Genomic DNA, 25,140 nt, shown 5'->3' on the forward strand with positions numbered 1-25,140 from the left:
GGAAGATTCAGGCATCCAAAGTGAGTAACTTAAGGGACCTCGGAATTAATAATTCCAGTAATTAAGTGTCTGACTGATATTGAATCTTCAGACTTCTAATGAAGCCCAAGTTGTCACCTAGAAACACAAATACGACAACCAAACCTTCTTGTAGGTTTCATATTCTATGGTGCCGAAAGTCTTGGGTAAACAATTTTTAACGTAATTTATATGCAAATAAGCAAGCCATCTGTGCCTTGATTTCGTAAACTAAGAAATAGTTTTAACTATATTTCTTCTAAATGTCATTAATGTTAGCACCTTTGCAATACTGAAATATGGTTTTGATGTTTAGTTTCTACAGTCATACTAAAAGCAGCAGATAAATGTATTGATTCACACTGCAAGAATGCACACGCTCATATTTCAAAACCCAGACAATTCTTACCTAAGCAACAGTTACCAAAAGCTGCAGTTGAAACCAAGTTTTGCTATCAGAGCACCAGTACCTTTACCTTCCGATTAGTTATCCTGCTTGAAAACACTCATCCTGTTCCATGGGGGAAAAAAAAAAAAAAAAAGAAGAAAAAGAAAATTCATGTTCTGGATGAATTTCAGCTTCTTTTTCTTCTTTTCCTTTTTTGTTTTCTTTTTCTTTTCTGTTTTGTTTTTTGTTTTGTTTTGTCCAGAGGATTTGTTTTAATAACCCAGTATTTATTGCTTTTTTAAGGGCTTTTACTTGGTAGGAACATGAGACACAGCTCTATATTGTAGTCCTCACTAAGAACTCTATTTTACCTATTACAGTCCTATTTACTTGGGTGTTGGAGAAGGTCTGAATCTTATGACTGTTCCCTTTTCCAGAGGTGTGCCCTGAGTCACCAGGCTGCAGTTATAGGTTGTCTCCTTTTGCTACCAGCTTTGCTTAATAAATCAATGACTAGTAGCAACTTTTACAGATGGCAGTCATAAGTGCACATTGCTTTCCTTATTGCTGTGCTATGACTTCTCGTTATCCAGACATCTTCACAGAAATGTGTAAACCTCTTTCTGATTCATTCTCCCTATAGCAGATAAACTGGATCATTCTGTACTGACTACATATGTACCTCCTCTATTACTATGTCTCCATATACATTTCTGAGCAAGGAATTAAGAGAAATAGCAACTCTGATTATTGTTTGGATGGTGCTTAAAATAAAAGAAAAATAAAAAGCTGCCTTTCAAGAGGATATTCCAGGTTCTGCACCTGACAACTGCGTTTGAGTCAACCTGGATTATAGTGATTGAATGCAACAGAGCATTCACTGGAACATGATACTCAGGGTTTGGACTAGTTTGAATGATCACTGAAGTCTTTGAATGCATATCTAGACCATAGTTAAATAAGTCAGTGGAACTAGCCCCATTTTATTTTAAGAACACTTCCTCATCCCCAGAAAGGCATCATCTAGTCTCTAGTTCTTTTTAGAAAGGGACATTTTCACTCTAAGATTTGCATTTAGCTGAAAATGTTTCTGAAACATTATTTTTGCAACTTTTTTCCATCCCAAGATTTTAAGATAGAAAAAAGGTTTCATTGTAATATTAAAAATAATTGTCCACTTCCTAAATAAAATCTCATTCTATTTACTAGATCAGAGAACCAACTTTTGAAGACCTTTCAATACCTATTTTCAAGCAGGTAGTTTCTGAAAAGAATTTGGCTGTGTTCCTGTTTGTTGAAAGCCTGAACCCATAAACCATGAAACAATTAGTTGGACTACAACTTAAGTAAGAAGCTTTTTCCATTATTGTAGTTAATTCTTGAACGCCAGCTCAACAGGAATGAAAGGGGCTGGAAGTGTACCTGTTACAGACACACTATAGTGTAAGATAGTGACACACTATCTTTCAGCCTTTTGCCTAACACAGTTAAGATTTAAGCAGCTGATTTGGCCAAGCTTCTTTAAAGCAGTGACATCTTTTTTGTAGGTAAACCAGTACTTCTAGAGATATTTTGCTAGTCCTTAAAATACAACATTGAACACAAGATTTACAACCTGCTTCCTTTCCAGTGTTTGTTCAGATAGATATTGAAAGGCTATTTTTGTATGTAAAATGCTAATTATATGTGAATAGAGGTGATATTCATAGAGGTTTTGTACAATACCTCCCCTCCCAAATGTTAATAACTTATGCAATAGTTGGCAAGAAGGGGAGCCTGTTCCTTCCACAAAGTGTTAACATCACTGTTTTTGTAACTACATAACAAAATCCAGGAATGAATATAACTTCTGGGTGGGTTGTTGCTTATAGTTACATGCTAAAATGTTGACTTGTAAATCCAAAATCATTCTCCCTAATCCACAACTTCCCTGGTATTTCGTCTCAACCCATACTATTCATTTTGTATGATTCAGTTTATGAAGTCTTGTGGTTCACTTGTTTACTATGCATCTTTCCTCTTTGTAAAATACATTTCTCCAATACTTGACAGACATAAATGCAAAGAAGACTCAGAATATTATCTGAATTAATTTCAGCTTTAATTTATACCTGGGGCCCATGAAGTTGGGTGGAGAAGCAATGGTAGAAAACTTTTTCTCATGGTAGCTTTTGGAGTCATATCTCTTCTAAATTAAAAGCTTAGGTATGAAGTGGATTCATACCAAAAGGGTAATACTGAACATGGTTAGTGTACTGGAACTCAGAAATAAGTATCAGGCGTATTCTAGCTCTCATAAATGTGAATGGAAAACTTCCACTTTATTTCAGTAGGAGATGTATTAGGCCCATGTGGCTAATTTCATTTTAACCTCAAGCAGTGCTGGCCTGAATGCTAGCCCTGGGCACTGCAGTGCTCCATTGTGTAGCTGTAGGAGTTCAGAGACTTGGATGCACACATTCTTATCCATTTTGACACAGATAAATTTATTATTTGTTTCATACAGAAAACATTTTATCTGTAGGCCTTAGAGACCTGAATTCTTTGCTATTCAGGGTTATATCCCTTGGCAGGGAAATTTACTCTCCTTTTCTTTGGCATTTATCACCTCTTGGTCACAGTTTTACTTCTAATTTTTCTCTCTGATCTAGTGATTTTCAGCTCCTCTTTATCTATACTTCTGATTTTATCTCTGTCCAGATGTCATTTTTTGTGATTAGGTAACGAAAGCTCAGCTGACAGCTTTTATGATGAGAACAGTGTGCTCTCATATGTATTCTAATATCCTGCATCAAAGCAGACCTTCATTTCAGCACCACAGTAAGATGCACTTCTCTTATTTTTCTCCATCTCTGTAAGTCAAGAAAGTATTCCATACACCTTTCTATCAAAAAGAAGTCTGTTAGACAAAGCCAAATATACATGCCTATAAGCAGTGCTGGCTCCTTTAAGAAAATCTAAGCTAGGACACAGTGAGGGTAAATCATGCAAAGTCTTGGTTATTGAGCAGGTATTAATGAAATGGAAGTTCAAATGAAGAAGAAAAATATCTCAAATTACTTATGATTTTAAAAGCTTAATGTTAAAGCTATGGGAAAAAATCTGAAGAAACCTAAAAAGGGAAAATAAAAGGGAAGGATACTCCCCCCCCAGGTGCTACATCAAAGAAAACACCTCTTAAAAAATTATGTGATTATGTCTCATTTTACTCTAATCTGCACTCTTGTCACTCAATGTATAATAATTTTTATCACCTGATTTAACCTGCTGTGAACTGGGGAAAAATCAGGTCCATCTGTCAGCACAAAAAGGTTTTGATTGAGGATTAAAAACTTTATTCAAACTGGGGGGAAAAAAAGAAAAAAAAATTAAAAAAAATACAGAAAAAGGCTTCCATCCTCTATGCCTCTTTTGCATCACTAGCAGTTCTGCCATTAATACATAAAATAAAGCATTTCCTTTCTCTTAACAGATACTGAAAAAGGCAGGGCTTCCCTAGTTTCAGTAGACTTACTGTCTCGTAGGTACTTATTTCAAAGAAGCCAGAATAAGAAATCATCACTACTTTTTCTCTAGAGGTTAAAGCACTCATCCTGGGTCATTTTCCTCTTTCACCTGAGAAAATTCAGGCAAATCATAATGCTTACATATAAAATAGTGCTCTAAAGAGGTGATCAAATGAAGCTAAACTGCTAGGTAAACAGAAACACTTCCTAGTTTTTCTGGTGGTGTAAGAGAAACAGGTGAAAGAATCCTTGTGAACTGAGCTCTGAAGGGGCTGCAAAGGGAAAACTAATTTAGCAAACCCAAAATGAATTGAGAATGAACTAGACTGTAACATGTCAGCATCTGTGAAGACTGAATCATGTTTCCGGGCTTATGCAGAAGTAGAAATTGAAGTGTTGGGAAATTCTGTAGAAATCTTGAGTGTGTCAGGATGACTACTTAAAGTCACTTCCTCCCTTGTGATATGAAGTATCACGTGGCATGTATCATTCTGACGCCTGTTGGTGTCACAGATGGTGGGATTCTGTTCTCAAGGTGCAAAGTGTCTGTAAACTTAGTCTAACTTGAAAATTCATGCTTTTGCAACAGCTTCTACATCACGAGAACAACAGATTCCTGCTGGCATGGTCTAGCTAATTTGGTCATTTTACAAGCAAAAGGAACTGGTTTGGGCAATATATTTCCCTTTCTGGGTGATCAATTTGGTAATTTGAGTTGTTCTGGTCTGCCTCAGTGAACTTTGGATTAAGTCAATTCAGTGCTTAAAGGGAAGAAGACTTTGTCCCCTGCATTCAAGAGGAGATCTGGCCTACTGAAGAGATGCTATCATCTATACTTACCATACTCTAGTCTTGATGCGTAATGTGCCTTCTTAAAAAAAAAAAAAAAAAAATAATTTCCCTTTTCCATTTTAATTTTTGCAGTTGGTGATTGGCTTCCTCATTTCTGCAAAGCACAGTGAGATCTCCTGATGAAAAATCAATCTAAATAAGATTGTGTGAATAAGTCTAGTTGCCTGAGATACTGATGAAGTTAGTCTTCTTGTCAAAACTAAAACCAAAAATCTATTCTGGCTGACTCAACAAATGATAAAAGTACATACTGATTTCTAAAATATCCATTGCAGTAGGCAGTGGTTACTACATGCCAACAGAAAGTATTAGTGTGTTCAGCTAGGATACAGGAAGCGTAGATTCTCTTTTCATTTTTGCTTAATTATTCATGTGTGTTTTCCTAACAGGCAGAAGTAACCTCAAACCACTGTGTAAAAGACTGTGGCACCACAGAGCTCTCCATCCCTACTCTGTTTTATACAGATTAAAAGTGTTTATTGAAGAGATGCTTTTTTCTGTTGTCAGCATGCATAGTATAATGTAATTAAACTGGGAATTCAAGAGGAAGAGAATACCTTATGTCGCACAGCTTCAAAAGTCTACTAATAGATTGCAGAGAAATGTACTAACCTGTACTTATGTACTAATAGCAGAAGGCTGGAAATTAATTAGTTGATATATGTATAGATAAATAGTTCTTATGACTCTTGAATAGTTCGGGCCAATGTGATGCTTGAAGACATCTTTAATTGTATAAAGAATACATAAAAAGGATCATGAAAGACCCATGAAAAAAGGGTTATTTTGTGATTTATCCATAATTCTGCATTCACTTTGCAAAACTTAACATGACTACCATGCCGGTAAAGTCCTCATCCTATACCAGAGCCAGATGCACTCTAAATGTTCATAGCTTCTTTGAAGAGCCATGAGTTCATCCTAGAATTTATCACTTGACTGCTCCCATGCACTTTAGTAATGGGAACCGAGAACTCTTTTTCATGCATGTGACAGTGAAGAATTGATCCTCAGCAGTCAGAAATGTTAGATTAATGTAAAATGGATGAGGTTTTGTACTGCCTCTTTTTTTCTTCTTTTTATTACTCTCTATTTATGCCATTGATCACTTTTGATGGTGCTCCAAGTTATGTTTACTAGTAATGGCAGAGCAGCAGCTCCACTGCAGGCTCTGTGTAAAAGAGTGCAGTTACATCAACTATTGCTCCTTTTGCTTTCATCAGCTGAGGTAGTGGCTGAGGCTTGAAAACCCTCCTCACTCTGGGCAGTTGCTTGAAAGAGCACTCATCATACATATCGACTTTCAAAGTTGAAGTGATCTTCAACTATTTTTGACTTCTTACTAGAATTCTAAGAATTACTCTACTGCCTTTCAAATGTGTTTGACTATACGTGCTGACTCTGGCTGAAGAACCTTTTGTCATTTGTGTTGGTTCATTTAAGACTCTCAATACAGTGCTGTAGTAGAGAGAAAGGGTTTCTTTTAGCAGCTTTTATTTGGGAGATACATAGCCTCTTAAGAGCGAACTTGGCAGCTTGCATCTAATGTAAAATGATTGAATTTAACTATTACACTGAGAGTCACTGAAGTCTTTGAAGCTTTCTACTTCACATTGAATCAGGAATGATTCCAACCATGAAAACTTACCTGTAGAGGTCCTGTACTTATTGTTAAAGTAAACGTCTAAATCCTGCTTCTTGTTGGGTTACAAAATACGTAGATTGAGATTTATGAGGAGGGAAATCATTCATTTCTTTAAAGTTCAGACTGAAAAAAAAAAAGTGTTATTTGCTTTTAGTGATAAATGCAAATTTTAAAAACTATGCAACGTTAGTATACAAAACCAGAGAAACTGTGATAGTACCATTTATTAAGTTAACAAAACAAACTCAAGGAGGACTGAACTTGTGCACATGCACACACACACTGCTGAAAATGGGATACGTTATCAGTAAATGTTCAGAATATATTTTTTTTCCTGCTAACATACTGGTTCAGAAAAGAATTTACTTCTAGGTTGTCGCAACTTAAATTAGGTCTCAGTAAGTACAAGTCAGTTGCTTCCTGTGCTGTCCATGAAGCTGTGCAGGATAAAGCAGCTGAAAATGTAGCCTTTGGATTAATGCTTCGAGTTTATAAAGCTAAGGTTGGTGCTCTAATGCTAGCAACTTCAAAGGAATATTGCATGAAAGAATAGTCTATACATAGCTTGACACTGCACTGTCAACTGTTCCTCATCTCTGTTATTTGATAGTGCTATTGCTGATGTTGGTGACTTTCAGCTGTTCTCTATATTATAGAAGTTAACAATGGTTCTGTTGCCTTAGTTTCTCAAATGACTTCTTGTTACATTAGCAAACTACAGAGGAAAATAGTATTCAATAGAGCCACCAAAGCAATATAGAATGTCATTAGTGTTATAGTCTGCGACTTTCAGGTTGTATTTAAAAAGTGCCTAAAAGCCTCAATTTTCTTTTGTGAATCTACTATCTGCTACACTCCAAGAACTCCCAGATTCTGAGGCCAATAACAAGGTCTTACCCATGTAAATGGCAAAAGGAAAATGGTGCAGACCCTGTAGCTTTCCTTTATACGTCTATACAGCACATTCTTCTTTGCTTAAAAAAAAGTCAAACCAAAAAGAATGTCCTTTAATTATCCATAGAATTAAAATTGGAAGCTTTAGAAAGCCTTTGTTTTATCCTAGTTAATGAAAACATCCTTTTGCTTTTCTATCACCCAACACACATTTTCAGTTATTGCCCTCACATATTGCTATAGAGTGTTCTTTTACTGGTAGCTATGTGATTCTACTACTGTCTCAAAAGTAAAAATAAAGGAATGTTTTCTCTCCTTTGATGAAGAGCATGAAACGCATGCACATGCAAAAGCATATTATTAAACCACATCTTGCTGCTTTTTTCCTATAGTTATTTGTCTTAACAAGCAGTCCTTTCCAAATACACTTGTATTCACATTCTAGGTCATTGAGAACCAGTTCAGGGTTTTTTTTTTTGTCATTGCAGCATCAGCCTAGTAGGATGCTGGCTGGCAAAAGATACTGTCATTACATGTTTTTTTTTGTCTTAGCAAAATTTATTCCTTTTCCTTTGCTTTTTTAAATTACCAATTGACAATACTGCAAGGATTAACATAGCTTTTCTTCCAGAAGTGCATTAATTTCTGACCTAAATAATTTCCAAAATTCAGAAGGGGTCCTCACAATGTGTATGTCCGGATTGGGAGTATTTAGGAGATGCAACTGATGTCAGACAGAAGGCAAAAATGCCTGACTATACGCAAGACCAGCAACTCTTAATTCACCAAAGTGCTATTATTGTACAACCATTGGTCTTTCTCATATTCTTATATCTTTTACTGAAAACTGCTATGATGATAGTTTACCAGTGTAGATTGGGAGTAGAAATATGTGCACTGCTATGTCTGTCACCTAACATGGGTTCCTAAAACATGCCGTATATACAGTGGACAGAGCAAAGCATGCCCCCACCTACAAAAGGCAGAGCATGAAGATCAACTAAGTTAAGCAGTATCTTCATATTTAAGTAGCATGGAGGTGTCTTCTGAAGTTACCTCCTGTTGATGTCATAGGATGGTTAAGAAATTATAGTCCTAACGAAAACACATGAGTGAAATTAGGAAGTGCAATTGTTTGCCTGTGGTACAAGAGTGCTTCCACCGTTAAGCCCAAAGGTAACGGAAAGGTAAAGGAAACTATGAAGGGAAAGAGCATAGCTGCTAGGTTACCTGATGAAAGGCTATTCATATCAGACACAGAGACCCTGCAAGGATCAGGGAAATGGTGATACCTGGAAAATCTCTAGTAACCTCATCAGTGAAAATCTAATCAGTGACAATTACAGAACACTGAATCAGCTGCTCCTAAAAATATCAAAGGAGAAGGATTGGACCACTGAATCTGGTGTGTAACGCACCAACATGAATCAGTGAAAGAAACCCTCTTTGCAGTACCATGTAAACTAATGTGGACTATTGCCTAAGGAATGCGGGAGGGAAGATATTTTGGGATTGTGTAAAACTTTTCATGGGATGATTTAAGGGGATTGCTTGGGAGAAGGAGCCCGGTAGATAAAAGAGGAACAAACATGAGAAAATAAAAAGGAGATTAAAAGGGGCTAGTGATGTGCAAACAGGTTACTGGTCAGCATGCTTGTTTGACTGATGCATGCACTTTGGCACAGTTTATCCTCTCCTCTCACTAAATCCCATTTCCAACTGTTTTCAGTGCATGTGCAGTCTGTGTTATGGGCCTGTGTGCCTGAGCACTGATGAACACCAAGCCTGCCTAATAGAGGGAAGAGAAGTTTAGCGGAGTGTCAGCCCTGAAGAAAGGCTGAGTGGCCTGCGGGGCCCAGGCCAGCAGCTGGAGACACCCTGCTCCAGACCACCTGGGGAGAGGAGAAGGGTGGTGTGTGGGGATGTAGGAATGAGGCCAGAGGCCAAGGGAGTTGCAACACCCTGATAGAGATGATTGGCTGCTGATAGGGGTGATGGGCAGCTGATGGGGGTGATTAGGCTGCCAGGTGGAGGCCTATGGCCCTGAATGCTGCCTCAGATGGGTGGGAAAAGAGATGCCAAGGTTTCATGGTTCTGGTCCGTCCTTGTGTGAGGCCCACAGCCTATGCAGCATCTGACCACATGTAAATGGCTCGTTTACATATAATGAATACACCAAAAAGTTGCTTGCCCCCCCTCCTCCCTGGGGCAGCAGCAGGTAATTTGACTACAGTCTCACCTCCACTTTTCTCAAAGGCATAAATTTGGCATTCGAACTTCTCCAGGATGGACAATGAGAATATGATCTCCCTTTGTAGACAAGTCAGTGGGCTTACTCCTCTGTCCTCCCCAAAGCAGGGATGCCTCTTTGGTAAGATTTGCGCCTCCAACTGTCGGATGATACCCAGGTGGAACTAAGCTTAATGAAATATCAATTGGTTTATGTTTACATATGAGCTCAATTAACTGTTGACTAGTTTTGGATTGTAGTGCTAATGCAGTAAGTGAATTTATGAACGGCAATTCCAAATCTGTATTTCTGTTGCTTCCAATAAACCACATTGTTTGTGAATCCATAGTCGTGAAAGTTATTGAATGTAACTGGGATGTGTAGTTTTGAATTGGTTAAAATGAGAACTTATGCCTAGCTTTACCCTGCCCCCCTGATCTCTGAGGACTGGCTGGAACGCAAGGGGCAATTTGGCAATTTCTGCCAAATTTCTATACTCTTAACGCAGCAATCAGATTCAGCTGCCAAGCTCACTCTTAAGCTGCTAAAAGGAACCTTTTATCTCTGCTATTGTACTCTTTCAAGAATCTTAAATGAACCATCAGACAGGGATGGGAAAAATCCCCTATAACCTGGAGTTCATGGGCCTGGGTGCATCTAGCAGTAATGAGCCTGTGCAATTACTTCAAGGGAAGTGTTGGGAAAAACTGAACCAACTGATCTTCTGATTCACACCATTACCCAGTATCTTTGTATTTCTCCTTTTTGAAAGTAAGAGTCAAACTACATCTAGAAAGACTAGAGAGGCCCAAAGCTCTAGTGTTCAGACCACAAAATGTGTCTACTTACAAAAAAAAAAAAAAAAAGCCAAAACCCAAATTGACTAAAAACCCTGGCATAGACCACTGAGAAAACAAGTTCAATCGTTAGTTTTATTTTAATTGCTTAAGTATTGTACTTCAATTCTTTTATCCTTGCCTTCAGGCTTCCAGCTGATATAACTCAAATGCCATCAGTGTAATTATTCTGATTGAGGCACTGATTCAGCAAAATACTTAAACATACTGCAAAAATTAAGCAAAGGTTAAACTGTGATGTGTGTGGGGCAAGAATCAGGTTTTGTGAACCACAAAGAAAACATTATTCTTATAATAATTTATGTATATATTTATACTTTGGATGGACATTCAGCTTGCTTCTAGCAAAGCATTAGTAGGTGGGGTATCTATCCTTTATGGTCTGGGATATTGTTCACAGAATAGTGATATCTCTTCATTATACAAAAAAACAGTGATTTGCATCTGAATGTTTTTTAGGCACTACAGTTAAAATATCTGAGACAGTTCCCAGCTAACAGATCTATTGTCCTGTCTTGCTGCACTTGAGTGTCTTGTTGACATTCTCTAACACCCGTTTTAGGCTTGTAATTTTGAAAGGATTTTTTTGCAGTTCTTAATAACTATAGAATAGTATAGTATAATGAAAGGTAAGATTTGGGAGAGCATACAGGGGTTTTAAACATGAGCCTGGTAAGCACAGAATCATAGAATCGCAGAATCAACTAGGTTGGAAAAGACCTTTAAGATCATCAAGTTCAACCATTACCCCAGGACTGCCAAGACCACCACTAAACCATGTCCCTAAGGGCCTCACCTACAGGGTTTTTGAACACTTCCGGGGATGGTGATTCCACCACTTCCCTGGGCAGCCTGTTCCAATGCCTGCTTACTCTCTCTGTGAAGAAATTTTCCCTAATATCCAATCTAAACGTCCCCTGGTGCAGCTTGAGTCCGTTACCTCTTGTCCTATCACTTGCTGCTTGGGAGAAGAGACCAACCCCCACCTCACTACAACCTCCTTTCAGGTAGTTGCAGAGAGTGATAAGGTCCCCCCTGAGCCTTCTCTTCTCCAGACTAAACAACCCCAGTTCCCTCAGCTGTTCCTCATCAGACTTGTTCCCCAGACCCTTTGCCAGCTTTGTTGCCCTTCTCTGGACCCGCTCTAGCACCTCAATGTCTTGCTTGTTGTGAGGGGCCCAGAACTGAACACAGTATTCTAGGTGCACTGTTTTGAAGTTTTAAATTTATATATGCAAATCAGAGATTCCAGCGAAGTCATTGAGATTATGTGTGTGCTTAAAGATGTGACACTAAATACTTCCCCAAGGAAATAGTCTTATTGCCAAGGACCTTTCTGTGAAATGAGTACTTTTTTTTTAATGAGACGTGATATATTAATATATAAAGATACTAAAATTTGGCACTGATAAGGTTGTTATTCAGTTTGAAGGAAAAAAAAAAGGGATTTTCTAAATAATAACCAATGCTATCTGAAATTAGAAATGAGAATTCTGTAATTTTTCAGGGACCAGATGTAAAGTATAGGTAGTACCCCTCTCTAAAACATAAAATATTAGCATTAAACACTACAAGTGTGTTCTGTCCTTTCATGATCTACAGTTGTTAACTGCAGTGCTCTCACTCTCTTCCTCTCACCTTCATAGATATACACATATATATAGAATCATAAAATGGTTTGGGTTGGAAGAGACCTTAAAGACCATCTAGTTCCAACTCCTTGCCATGGGCAGGGACACCTTCCACTAGACCAGGTTGCTCAAGGTCCCATCCAACCTGGCCTTGAACACTTCCAAGGAGAGGACATCCACAACTTATCTATAATATATTATAGATATATATACACATACACCCACAATGTCACTTAAAAAAAAAAAAAAATCAGACCACCATTAAATGCAGCCAAATAATATCTCTGCTTATTCTCTTGCAATATACTTACGTTACATTTCCATACTTTAAGTGTAGATTGTGACCCTATTCAAATAGGATGCTCTATAACAAAAAGTTAACAAATAGACACAGCTTGAAGTACATATCAATATAAAAAACATCTCATACACTGATTACAAGATAAAATATCATCATTAAGAGGTGGGAGATCTGCATAGGAGTTGACTGCTTAAAACCAAAAGCCAAAACTGTTCTAAGACATAATTGCTTTCAACTAATTTCCCCAAATGAGAAGTCAGTAGAGGTGGCCATTTAATGGAAACAATTCAGTACCCTAGAGATTAGCCTAAATTAAATGGTTTTTATTCAATATTTTGTCCTAGGGGGCAGGAGGAAAAAAGATATTGCTTCTTATTCAACTTCAAATGATTTCCCGGCATCTAATCTCTAGTAGGAGAATTTTTCAATTTGTGATTATGATATGGCCTTGGCCTTTTGCGGTTACCTTGATTTTTCAGACACAATGAATACTTGCCATTCACGTTAATACAGTGTTTCAGAAAAGGAAAACAAAAATCAAAAAATCAAACTTGCTAGAGTATTTAATAGCCTAATCTCTTGATTAAGCAATAAAACTTCTTCACAGCCATTCAGTCAGAACAGAAACAGTTTACTAGTGCAGTTGCTGCGATGAACTACCAGGACACTTACCCAAGACAGTCCTTAGCTGATGGATTGTAGGAGTGCTAGAAGTCTGACAAAAACATTAATAGTAGAACCCATCTGCAAGTAAGGCAGTTCCTCAGAGAGTTATTGTAACAGTTTATGTTGTCACCTTCCACTGTTACTTTTAAAATTACTCAGGGCAGAGTGGAAACACCCAGATTGCTCTTGCTTAAAAGCAGTGTGATTTCAAGGGCAGGTCAAAGTTAGGTTATTTATTCTCCTGTCCGTTCCCATTTAATGCAGTGTAACTGTTTACAGAAAAGCAACAGGACAGAGATATATAGTGTCCCAATTAGCAACAAATAAAATAAAATCTAAGGTGATAAGTTTATCTTTTCCTCTGAAACTGTAGAGTGACATATGCATAATTCAGTAACAATTTCCAAAGTGAAGACTTTCACACAGTATGGCTTAGCTGCTATACAGAAATGAAACAGGTGCTGCCCGGGGGTTCTTAAAATGCTGCTCTATTTGCAACTTGACTGTTATTACAGAAATAAATAGCTCAAATTTTGTCTTGGTGCATTTTTTTCATAGGAAAAAAAAAGTTGCTTTTTCTAAATAAAGGCTGTGCAGCTATCTCTTGTTATCAGAAGGTGAAACAACTGGCTTTGTTACTTACCAAATCGCTTTCCTGTGGGATACCTTTTGTCCCTTATTTACAATATATGTGGCATTTAAAGAAGGTTTTTATCTTTAAATAATTTCACAGTTATTCATCTGTGATGTTAGTATTCATTGGTATATAGTACTGAGGCAATGCAGTAATGAAGACAGAACAGAACTTTATTTGATAGAAACTGTAACACAAGTTAAAGGTATAGTTCAAAGTAGATCTTAAAAGATGCTGGAAGTTGCCACTAGGTATGGTACCAGGTTTTGTTTAGGTCAAGATATATAATTCTTGACTTTACTGGGAAATTCTCAATTAAAATTAGAGATCTAGTCTCTGCAAATACAACTACACAGAACTACTCTTCAACACTTATGTAACTTTTCTTCCAGTTCCTCGTTTTGTTTGTGACAATTTCCACATCTACAACCACTTTAACAGTTTGATTAAATGTCAAGGTTAGCTATTTTGGGTTTTTTACTCTTAAATCTGTGAAATATCTGAATTTTTAACCATATTCTCTTCCTACAAATTGAGCTATACCCTGCATATCTGTTCCATAATATTATTGAATATTTTGATCTGTTGGATTTAATGTCTTTGTTTCTTGTGCACCAGGGGCTCCAAAGACTCTTCCATAACATGTTAGTCTATTGCCATATTAGGATTGATCCTATTCTATGACATTGACCATCATATTGATGATGCTTAGGTTTCTCCTATGCCAAAATATTTCTGACATCATCTTTATCAACTGAATTCTGAAAACACTTGTTGTCTCTAACACCATCTTTTCTGTCATTCAGGCCTGTAATTGGCTTTGGTTTTACCTCAACTTTGCCTTTACCTCAACTTTGCCTTTGAAATGTGCATCTGAGTGATCATTAAGAATTTTTGATCCATCTGCCATAAGACTTCTAAGATATGAACTTTCTTCTTTATGCAAATAGTTTTTGCTCTATTAGAACTCTTTTAAGTAATTGTTTCTGGCATCATGCATTTTCTTGGCTTTACCTGTCTTTATGAAACTTTTTCTATATTAAAAAAAAAAACCAAAAAAAAAAACCACTAATCTACATGAGACACTCACCTTCTGAACATCCATTTCTCTTCTCTCTCAGTACTCATTGCTCTGAAACTACAGTTCCCATGACAGCATTAGCAGATGTGTCTAGCCCCAGTTTGTAATCAGTTGGGATTGAATGTTGCCTGAATTACAGGCAATCAGGAACATCTTGTACACTTTTTCTAACACACTGTGTGCCCATTCCACCCCAAACAGCAGCCCAAAGCTGCAATATTCTTCAGGACTGACATGTGCCCATCAGTCTTTGCTAAGTGCTGGGAGTGCCTGCCTTGTCATGTGCTTTACCTTACTACAATCCTGACACTAATCATTTGCATTGAAAGATGTCTGAAAAGACAAGAATGTATTTTTCCATTAATGACTGCTAGGACCCATGAGCCTAAAAAAAGGAGAGGAGTTACATCTTTGTTTTTGTTTTCTCCTATTCAGTTATGTTCTTTATTTCTGCCTCCCTTCTTTTAGATAAACTCCGTGGATAATAAAAAAAACACCAAACAAACCCAAACACTGTACACTTGTCCTTAGAGATAAAGTTAGTGACGTAGAAGTCGCTTCTGAGACAGAAGGAGAATGACTGGAAGATCTACATGTACCTAGGTATTATTTTTATGATCACATCACTGTCCTGGTAGCATTGTTTTACTATTTTTATAAAGTTCTTCTAGTTCCTGTTTCTTTCAATCAACTGAGAAAAGAAATGTCCACAACTGGTGAAATCGGTTTCCTTCCTAGCAGAAGGCGTTTGGCAGGTGCATAAAAGGATATCTCTTCCTGGTATCTTTACAGTTCTTAGAGGACACAAGTCCTCTGCCCTCTTTCTCTTTTAGTGAGGTGCATGCAATGGTGCAGAGTGGAAATACTCAGCACTGAGGCATATGTAAGAGAAAAGGATCTGCTGAAGTGTCTTTAGAAAAACTTGGGTGTAATAGTTGGTGCCAGGCCTGCTTCAGTTGGGTCCATGTGACTAAAAGGGGTAGTGAATCAGCACCTCCAGCATTTGCAGGTTGCTCTGCCACAAGAAGTTGCTGGTGTAAGCTAACACAGAGGCCAAGCACACAGTATCAGATAGATGGTATGCATAGCTGGAGCAATGATGATACAGATGTTCGGAGGAGAAAAGTCCTGATGTCACACTATAAACCAGATTATAAATTCTTTTGCCTTGAAAGATACCATCTCTATTCATCTAACCAGATAACGAAGTAATCCGTACCTAAAAACATGAGCTGAAATCCTTTCTTGTTGCTGGAAAGAGTCTCCAAATTTTTAGTGTATTTCACTCCTTGTAATTCTTAAAGGTTCAGGTGTGTCTCCAACACCAGAAATCTTCTTGAAGCTGAAGATAATCTTTGAGTTGAAGATACTCTCTGCCCTGTAATTCAAAATGGTCTTTGAATCTCTTCTCCTGCCCGCCAGCTTTTTCTGTACATGTGAATGTTAGAGGTCACGTTTTTTGAACTAAATACAAGTGCTTTCTGATGCTTGCTTTGTAAAACACAGAACTCTTAAATTATACTTTATTTCATAGCTATCTATATGCTAATTGGCTTTCTATAATGCATAAAAAATCAGTTCACTGAGTTGAAATCTAGTTTTCGTATGGTTCTGACATATTTTATTATTAAAACAATTTTAAAATGCCCTTTGTGTATCCATGTAACAGCTTTTTTCACAGATGCACACTGAGCTTCTGCGCTGCAACAGAAGCTATGGCTCTGTGACATACTGCATGATTTTTTTCACCTTGACCTCATGGTGGCACTTAATGCAGCACAACAAAGGAGGCACAGACCAAAATTTAAACACTGCATAGCACAGATTGTTGCTGTCCCCACAGGCCTTTCCATCTGAGAGCTGAATACAGAAGAGCTATGTAATGCCTGATTTTGAGAAGAATCTCATAGCTTCTGAACACTGAATGCAGTGCATGGGTAATTGATTTTTTTTTTTTTTTTTTCTGTATTTGGATTTGAAAGGTGGAGTGTACTGACTTAGGTATAGTGTCAAACTTCTTCAATTTTTTTATATTTTAAAATTATTCAAACTGCTTTAAATGAAGTAAGTGCCAAGTATTTTGGGGATCTTAATTTTTCTGCAGTTAAGAAGTATATATCTTGTCAATGAAATTGATCAGTTTCTTTTCCCAGGCTTCTGTCTTAACATGAAAATGAACATGGTTGCTATCTTTTTTTCAGAGAGATATATGCCAGTAAGGAAGAGGAACCTTAGAATTTTATGCAGATTAACGGAAATGGCCTTTCAGACTTTTCCTTATACCTTAGCCTCCACTGCATACAAACCACTAAAGAAGATCATATTTGAATATTGGTTGGTGAGAGGAAAAAGCATTTCTGCCCTTTCCTCTGCTACTGCTAACTGTGCTGGGGGAAGAGGCCGTTTTCCTTCATACCTCTGCCCTTCTGAGTATGAAGTCTCTTAAGCTGTGGAGCCGCCTTACTGCCCTTCATTTGGAAAATACTTTGAATTCCATTTTTGGTACATCACAGTGGTGGCCAGCTCTGAGATTCCAGTCTCAGGACAGAATTCTCTGAAAGAGCCATGTGTAATAGTTCCAGTCCTTTTCTTTCTGTATTTATTTATTTGTACTTTATTCACACCCTCCTTGGAGCATGACCCAAGTTATTCAAGAAAACTGAACTGAAAGTTTGCAATCTGGTAAAGGCTGTTGGATTTTCATCAAGCTGATGTATTGGGTCCTCAAGAGCTGAATCTTTTTATGTTTGCCTAGATCAGTAAGCAGTTCCTCTGGCTCCATTCCCAGGCACAAGCTTTGTTTTTCTGATCCCTTTATGAAAATGAGACTCTAGAGCTGACTCCTCAGGCCTTTGTGGAGCATGCTGACTCGCTTTCCCCAGCTCACTGCAGTTAATGTTGTTTACATAGATTCTCTTCAGCAATTCCATCCATAAGGATATTCTGGATTTATAGTTTAGGAACACGTTCATAACCTAAAATGAATTTTCAAACATAATTGACCAGCTTTACCTTTACAGAGAGCCATAACAGAGTTTACCTCTGAATCACTGGCTGAAGTTGTACCACTAAATAAATGTATTATTTTCTGAGCCCAAGTGGCACAAGATGGTACACGTCCACAGTACATAACATTCAACTCTATGTCAGTGCCCCGTGCGCTGCCCCATGGCCCTGAGATATAAGTGATTTTTCTAAGTAGTTTTTCCAGTCCAAAGTGCCTGGAATAATGTAAGGATAATGTTTCAGTTTAGCAGTGTTGAAACAAAAGGGAGGGCATGCAGTGGTGTCCTAAGATACTGGGGTACTATCAGAAGACACTATGGAGCAAAGAAAAACAAAGCTGGTGCACACTTGTCCACTATGCCTAGTAAGAACTGATATCCTATCCATTGGCCCGTACTGGTGCATGCTCTGGTGAGTTGTGTCCTGGCATTGTCCTGCATAAAGATGGTTTGCTTCAGCCACACTTGTGCTTTGTGAATGAATTACTAATTAAGCTGTAGGCATGATCAGCCCCACAGCATTCAGTTTGCTCCTGTTTTAAATGTAACCACTGGGCCTGTCACCTGTCTCAGTACTGCAGCATCTTCTGATGGCAGCTGGCTCCTCTGTGTATGTGTGCCACTGCTCACATGGGCTCCCTAGTGCCCCCCGATAGTAAGTTATAGCCACTGCATGCCCCAAGGAAGGGTGGAGTTCCCTTATGTGGAAATCAGAGTGCAAAAAGAGAAGGCAAGGTGCTAGACTCCCTTTCTGCCACGGGAGCAGACACAGCCAGCATATACCCCTAGAACCAACAACTGAAAAACACAGAAGCGCAAACACTGTCACAGTTAATGAGCGTGAACTTGTGTAGACTTCTTCCTTGCTCAAAGCTTCCTGTCTTACTCTGTCAGCCCCATGATTTTATGTCCGATCTTGCACATTTGTTTTCTTGCTTTGTTCTTGTGCATTTTCTAGTGCTGTTTCCTTTCCCTGTAGAGAAACCAGGGAACAGCATCTCCTAGATTAAGCTGACTCATTACTCTAAGGTATTTCTACTGAACAGTGTTGCATTATTCTTGTTCTGATAGATGACACACCTGTGAAACACAAAGACTGACAACTCTCTGAGATCTTCTGTGTTGTACCATTATCTATAACATCACCAAGTCTCTATGAGCTGATAATAGGTGGGTTATGCAAAGCATTCCAGTTCCAAAAAATCATTAAAAATATTTCTCCACAGGTTGTGCTGTATGCTTAGTACAAATGCAAATGCCACAAGGTGCTACAAAAGTCTTGACAGGATAGGCTACTTCTTCCATTTTCTCTAGTAAAATATAAAGTTAAAATACTAAAACTTTGCACTTTTAAATACTTCCCTGTGCCTGTGTTTCAATTTCTTTCACGTTTGTTGAAATCAGTGTTTTGTTTACTCAGAACAACACGTGAGCAGGGCTCAGAGTCCCTCCCCGTCTCTAGCACCAGCATCTCATACACCACCAGCATGTGATGCCTCTCAGAGGCTCAGGAACATGTCCTTTGGGGTGACCCCATCTTGGCAACACATCATTCATTTTGGATGAATTTTGTCATCGTTGCTTAACTGTGGGTGGACACTTCTTTAAAAAAAAAAAAAAAGAAAACCTTTCTTTTTTTAACCCTTTTTCTTTTTTTTTTAAGCATTTCTTTAAATAAAAAGGGCTTATTTACTGACCTGTTGAACATTTTGAACCTTTCAATTTCTCCACCATTTCATTCCACCAAAGTCATAATTTCTGACTGTACAACTGCTGAACAGGAACTTACACAAGAATAGCATTTTGCCTTTTCTCATCACAAGATGTGCTGTAGTTCTTCCTCTCCAGACCAGGATTTTTCTTCATGTGAATTGGGAATTTTTTCATGTGCATAATATTTTTAGATTGACTGAGCACACTCTTTGTTGCCTAAGTTCCAGGATGGCTGTCATTCTGTGCTAACATAACCCTCTGATGTATCTCTCTAAAGATAAAAATTATATTCATGCAATATGAGAAAACCAAAAGATATGAAAAAGGTCCTTATAATGTTTGTTGATGACTAGCAAAACAGTATTTCCTGGAGTGGTGTAGTTTTCTTTCTTTATCAGGTATAGAAAAAAATTTTCCCCAAAAATAATTACCCATCAAATACCCTTTTCTTTATTGTGAAAAAAGAAGAGCAGCAACAACAGCCGCAGTAGCATGAAGTCTTCAAAGCAATTAGTATAGGTTATTTACAAAATTGTATTCTTAGTTGTAGAGTACCCTTTTTCTTAATATCTTGGTAGCAAGGAAGAGAAGAAAGATACTAAGGTGAGTAATTCTAAGCATTCTTTATTTTTTCTTTATTTTCTCACACTTCCATGCTAAATTTTGTAGTAGAGTTATTAAACTCCAAATTATGTTTGACCAGCTATATGTCCAGCCAAACCAGTTCCCAGTGTGTGACATATGTGCCTGAAAAAGGACAACATTTAGAGGTATAGCTATTTATTTACATTAATCTAGAAAGTTGTTACATATTCAGTTACCTGGCTAAGCAGAGAACCTGGGAGTAGTAACTCTATTCTATCCTAACGCAATTTTAAGAGGTAGACTCTGGCCATTATGGGTACTATTGGTAAATACATTGCCCAATACTTATATTCTGTAGTCAGCAAATCCTTGTTAAAATCTTTAATGTGTCTGAGAGGCCAGATAAAGTGAGGCAGCAATAGACTGAGCAATTAAGTGAGTGAATCTTATTAAAGTTTTCTCTGACTGGAAATTAAATGCCAAGTGAGTGAATGGAAATGTATGATGAAGTCAGAAGCAAAACTGTATAAACAATTTGGCTGTGCCTACGCTTGTCATTCCTAATACATTTCTCAGCATATTTTAACAGTACTAGAGGTGCTTGAGAAAATGCTCATATAAAACAAAAAATCCAGACACACCTGCAGAAAGTTAGTGAAGACAGCAGTGAAGAGGTGCAAGCATCTGAGAACTTGAAAGACTTTAATGCCTGAGGGTTTCATGAGAAGCAATTAAGATTAATTTTTTTGTGGGTTTTGTTGCTTTGTTATTTTTTTTTTTTTTTAAATAATAATTTGGAGCACCTGTATAGGGAAAAACCAAATATTTTTGAGCTCGTAGTTTTCTAGTTTTCAGGGGGGAAAAAAGACAGATGTTAAAGCCATTTGACCAAGAAGATAGCAACTTCCAAAGCTGAAGAACTTTTTGGAGAACAAACAAGTTGCCTAAAGTTTAGAATTCTAATACATGTATGCTGGCATAATTATAACTCATTCAAAGCTGCCATATTTCAGTTTTACAACAATTTTGGCCTGTAAAGGTCATAGAATCAAATTTATTGAAAGATAGAGGTGTAATAATAACCAAAAGAAGCTGATGTTGGCTGCCAGGCATGCCAGGGCAATGCCTAAATCTCCTGATTCCAAACAGAACATGTTACAGCACTGGCTGGACAGCAGGATCTTCAGCATCTGACTGAGCTAGGCACGATGAACTTCTACAGCTCATACTTTAACATCTGTTTTTGCAAGTGCAGAGGTAAGAACAGCGACTTTTCCTCTGTGTGAAGTCTTTCCTCTTCTGTCAGCAAAGCTGTGTGTGATATTCTTGCATAATAAATACAATCGATTGTCATTATAAATATAAATACAATACAATCAGTCATTGCTTAGGCCAGAGATACTTGTGTAGCCATTCCTCCACCAACTGGAGGAAATAACAGCACTGCATCTTTGGTTCTCTCCTCTGTTACTTCCATGGCATATTATCCGCTTCTTAGTAAGGGCATTTTTTTTGCGAGGTAGGCTAATTGCCATAACAATGTTATAACTGCTTACAAATAGGAGTTTTATGTGTAAACTCTGTCTTTATTCTGTTTTCTGTATCATTAATCTACTATTATCTTTTACACGGAAGAATGCATTGCATAGTTCTAAAATTCTGCCTGACGCTTTCAAAATAGTCTTCAGATGCTTCCATGCTGTTTCTTCAATTTAACTGTATCATTGTTTTTTATTCTCTTTGCTCATATTTCCCAGATTGCAAACAATTTATTAAGAGTATTTTTTTTTCTTTAGATTTTCAAATCTGAACCACATTGGGTGGGTGGAACTGGTAACGTGGCTTGACTCCTGTTCTGTTACCAAGTAAGTAGATACCAAACTGTGAGAAGAAGTGGATAGTTCAGAAGGAAGAGCCACCATACAGGGATACATTAACAAGCGGGAAGATCTGCAAATCATGCAAATGCATGATGTCTAACAAGAAGAAATGTAAAGTCCTACACTTGTCTTAGAATAATCCCAAGCAGAAGTACCACCTGGGGGATCAATGCCTGGGATGTAGATCTGCTGGAAAAGACCTGGACGGGTAGCGGAGAGCAAGCTGAACACAAGTCAGCTATGTGTCCTTGCAGCAATGAAGGCAAACTGCATTTGGCTGTGTGTATCAGTAAGAATATATCCAGCAGACAAAGAAGTGTGATTATTTTGCGTCACACATATAACAAAGTGTCCAGTTTTGGTCCAGCCTTAGAGAGACATAGAAAAATTGGAGAGAGTGTGACAGAGACCCATCAAGATGTCTGGAGAACCAAACATATGAGGAAAATTTGAAAAAATTGGGACCCTTCAGCCTAGAGACAGAAAAGCTCAGGGGAGATCTAATCACAGCCTCCTAATACCTAAAAGATAGCTACAGAGAAGGAGGAGCTATTTCCTTCAAAGGATGCACAGAAAAAGAGGCTGTGGCACAGGGGCAAATGCTGTCTAAATACATGAAATAATTCTTCACCGTGAGAATAATTAAACGTTTGAATAAGTTACTTGGAGAACTGGTGGCATCTCCTTCACTGGAAATATTTGTACTTGGTTTGCCAGGGCCACAGATAACCTGATGTAAGACCCTACTTTCAACCAGCAACCAGACCACATATTCTCTGGAGATCCCTACAGTTCTGGGCTGTTTTGTGATTCTGGGGCTCAGAGTAAAGCTCTGGCATAGAAGAGGAGGGTTGAGGAATCCTCTTAGGTCTTTAATCTATCAGGGGAGATATCAGATAGTCAGGATTAATGAATTTCAAAAATGTTTAGAAACTTTTCCAGTCTGAATCACACAGGTCTTGCCTGAGGCACCGGTCCTGGAAAAAAAATGATTCTATGTTTATTGGCAGCACAGTTTAAATGCAATTTTCTCTTGTCATATTGAGATAAAATAATTGCTTGCACATTCCCTGGTTACAAAAGGTTCAGTAACGTTCTTGCCTGGCTCATTTGTTTTATTCTGTGCTAATTCTTTGGCAATGACAACAGGACCATATCCCCAGTTTGTACAGCATGTAAAGCATTTTTCCATCCAACAGAAAATATATCAAGGGTGTTTCATTAGTTGGATTATAATTTTCAGTCTTTATCACAATCATTGATCCAGAGTAATTGCATGAGAGTTTGAGGCCCTACTTATTCTGGATATGGCTGGCTCCTCGCTCAATTTAATCAACTCTGTGTAAATATAAACCTAGCAGGTTTAAAATGGGTTTTTAAGAGGGGCAATATATGTTATTTTGGGAGAAGTAGGAATAGAAAAAAGTTTGATTTGAAAAATCATATCAAAATGTCTTTCATTTTGCAAAGCTTTTTTTCCTATCCATGTCCATTTCATGTTATAAATATTTTTTATAAGAGCCTTGGTTTTCCATGTCAAGACTTTCTTTCTCTTTTTTTTTTTTTTTACTCCTTTTACCATCCATTCTACTTCTCACCTTTTATTACAAGTGAAAAAAGGGAGGAAAAAAGGTAACAACAAAGCAAGCAAAAAACCCTATAAGCAATGAAAGTGTGGAAACATCTTTTTTTCCCTTACTTTAATGTTTAAGGAAACTACTTTAAAAGAAGTGCAATAAGAAAAAAAGGGAACAAGAAGGGATCTGTCCTGCTTAATACCTCCGTGAACAACCTGGGTGGTGGCACACATCTGCAAACTTATGAAGTTTGCAGGTGACCCAAATTGGAGAGGGCAGGAAGAAGAGTGGATATGCTCAAGGGCAGGGTTGCTGTTCAGAGAAAACTCAGTAAGTCAGAGGGATGAATCCACAAAGATCTTATGCAATGCAATAAGGACAGGCGCTAAGCCCTGCCACTGGGAGGAAAGACCCCTGGCAGCTACAGGCTGTGGGCTGAGGGGGAAACTGCGGAAAAGGCTCTGGGGTCCAGGCTGGCACTAACCTGAACATGAGCCAGCAGCATGCCCTGGCAGCACCCTGGGCTGCATTAGCAACAGCACCCCCCTGCAGATTGAGGGAAGGGACCATCCCTCTTTAGACCACAGCTGAAGTGCTGCCTCTAGTTGGGTCTCCCAATAGAGAATGGACTTGGACAAACCAAGGAAACCCCAGAGGAACCCCCAGGATTGTTGTGGTGGGAGCACTGGCCCTATAAGAAGGTGCCAGCTGAGCTGGGCTTGCTGTGGGCCCCCAGCAGGCACCTGCCCTACCCGCAGGGAGGCTGCCAAGGCCGAGGACCCCAGCTTTTCTCAGGATGATGAGGGACAGCAGGCAGGAAACACAGGAGGTTCAAGCTGGTCCAGGGAGCTTGCGCAGACTCCATCCTTGGAGGTCTTTCAAGAAAAAGCCTTGAGTAGCCTGGTCTGATCTCATTCCTAATGATGTTTTCAACATGAGCCTGGACCAGAGACCTCCTGAGGTCTCTTCCCATCTGAGTTATTCTGTAATTTTATGATGTGCAAAAAAGGGACTACATGAAATGTGGGGAAAAAAAAAAAAAAGAGAAGTGACTTTAAAACACACTATGTGCACATATGCCCTCACCCCTGAAAGGAAATGTAAATTAATTTCTGCTTCAACTTCTAAAAAATGAAACAAAATTTTATATTCCAATAAAAATGGACAAAATTTTCAATCACAATATTGTGTTTTAAATTAAAACAGCTTCTGGAGAAAAAAAAAGCTTCAGTTCTAGTTTCTGAGTGCTTACTAAAACCACTGAAAATCTTATTGGACTCCTGTCTTGCAGTTAGACCAATGATACACAGTAAGCTGATCATGAATAATCTGGGACAGGATCAGACCCTTTCAGCTTGGTGCCGCTGTGTGTTCTGGCTGTGGACCAGATTCTCCTTTTCCTCAAACTCTAAGTGGCTTCTTTGAATATTTATATTGCAACGCACGCATTTACACCACCTGAAATCCTGTACCTCTGAATCTTTTTGCAAGCAGTTGTATTTGTAAATCCCAGTGAGCTAAATATTTCTGGTGAAGTGGAACAAGACCCAGCTTTCTGAAATAAACACACTGAATACTTGAGTGAAGAGAGGTGTTTTTTCTTTTCATGTTGTTAGTTCGAATGATAACATTCAGCTGCCCAGTGGATATTGATAACATTTCAGATGATTTAATGGA

The sequence above is a fragment of the Strigops habroptila genome, chromosome 2, assembly GCF_004027225.2.
Source record: "Strigops habroptila isolate Jane chromosome 2, bStrHab1.2.pri, whole genome shotgun sequence".
Taxonomy (NCBI): Eukaryota; Metazoa; Chordata; class Aves; order Psittaciformes; family Psittacidae; genus Strigops; species Strigops habroptila.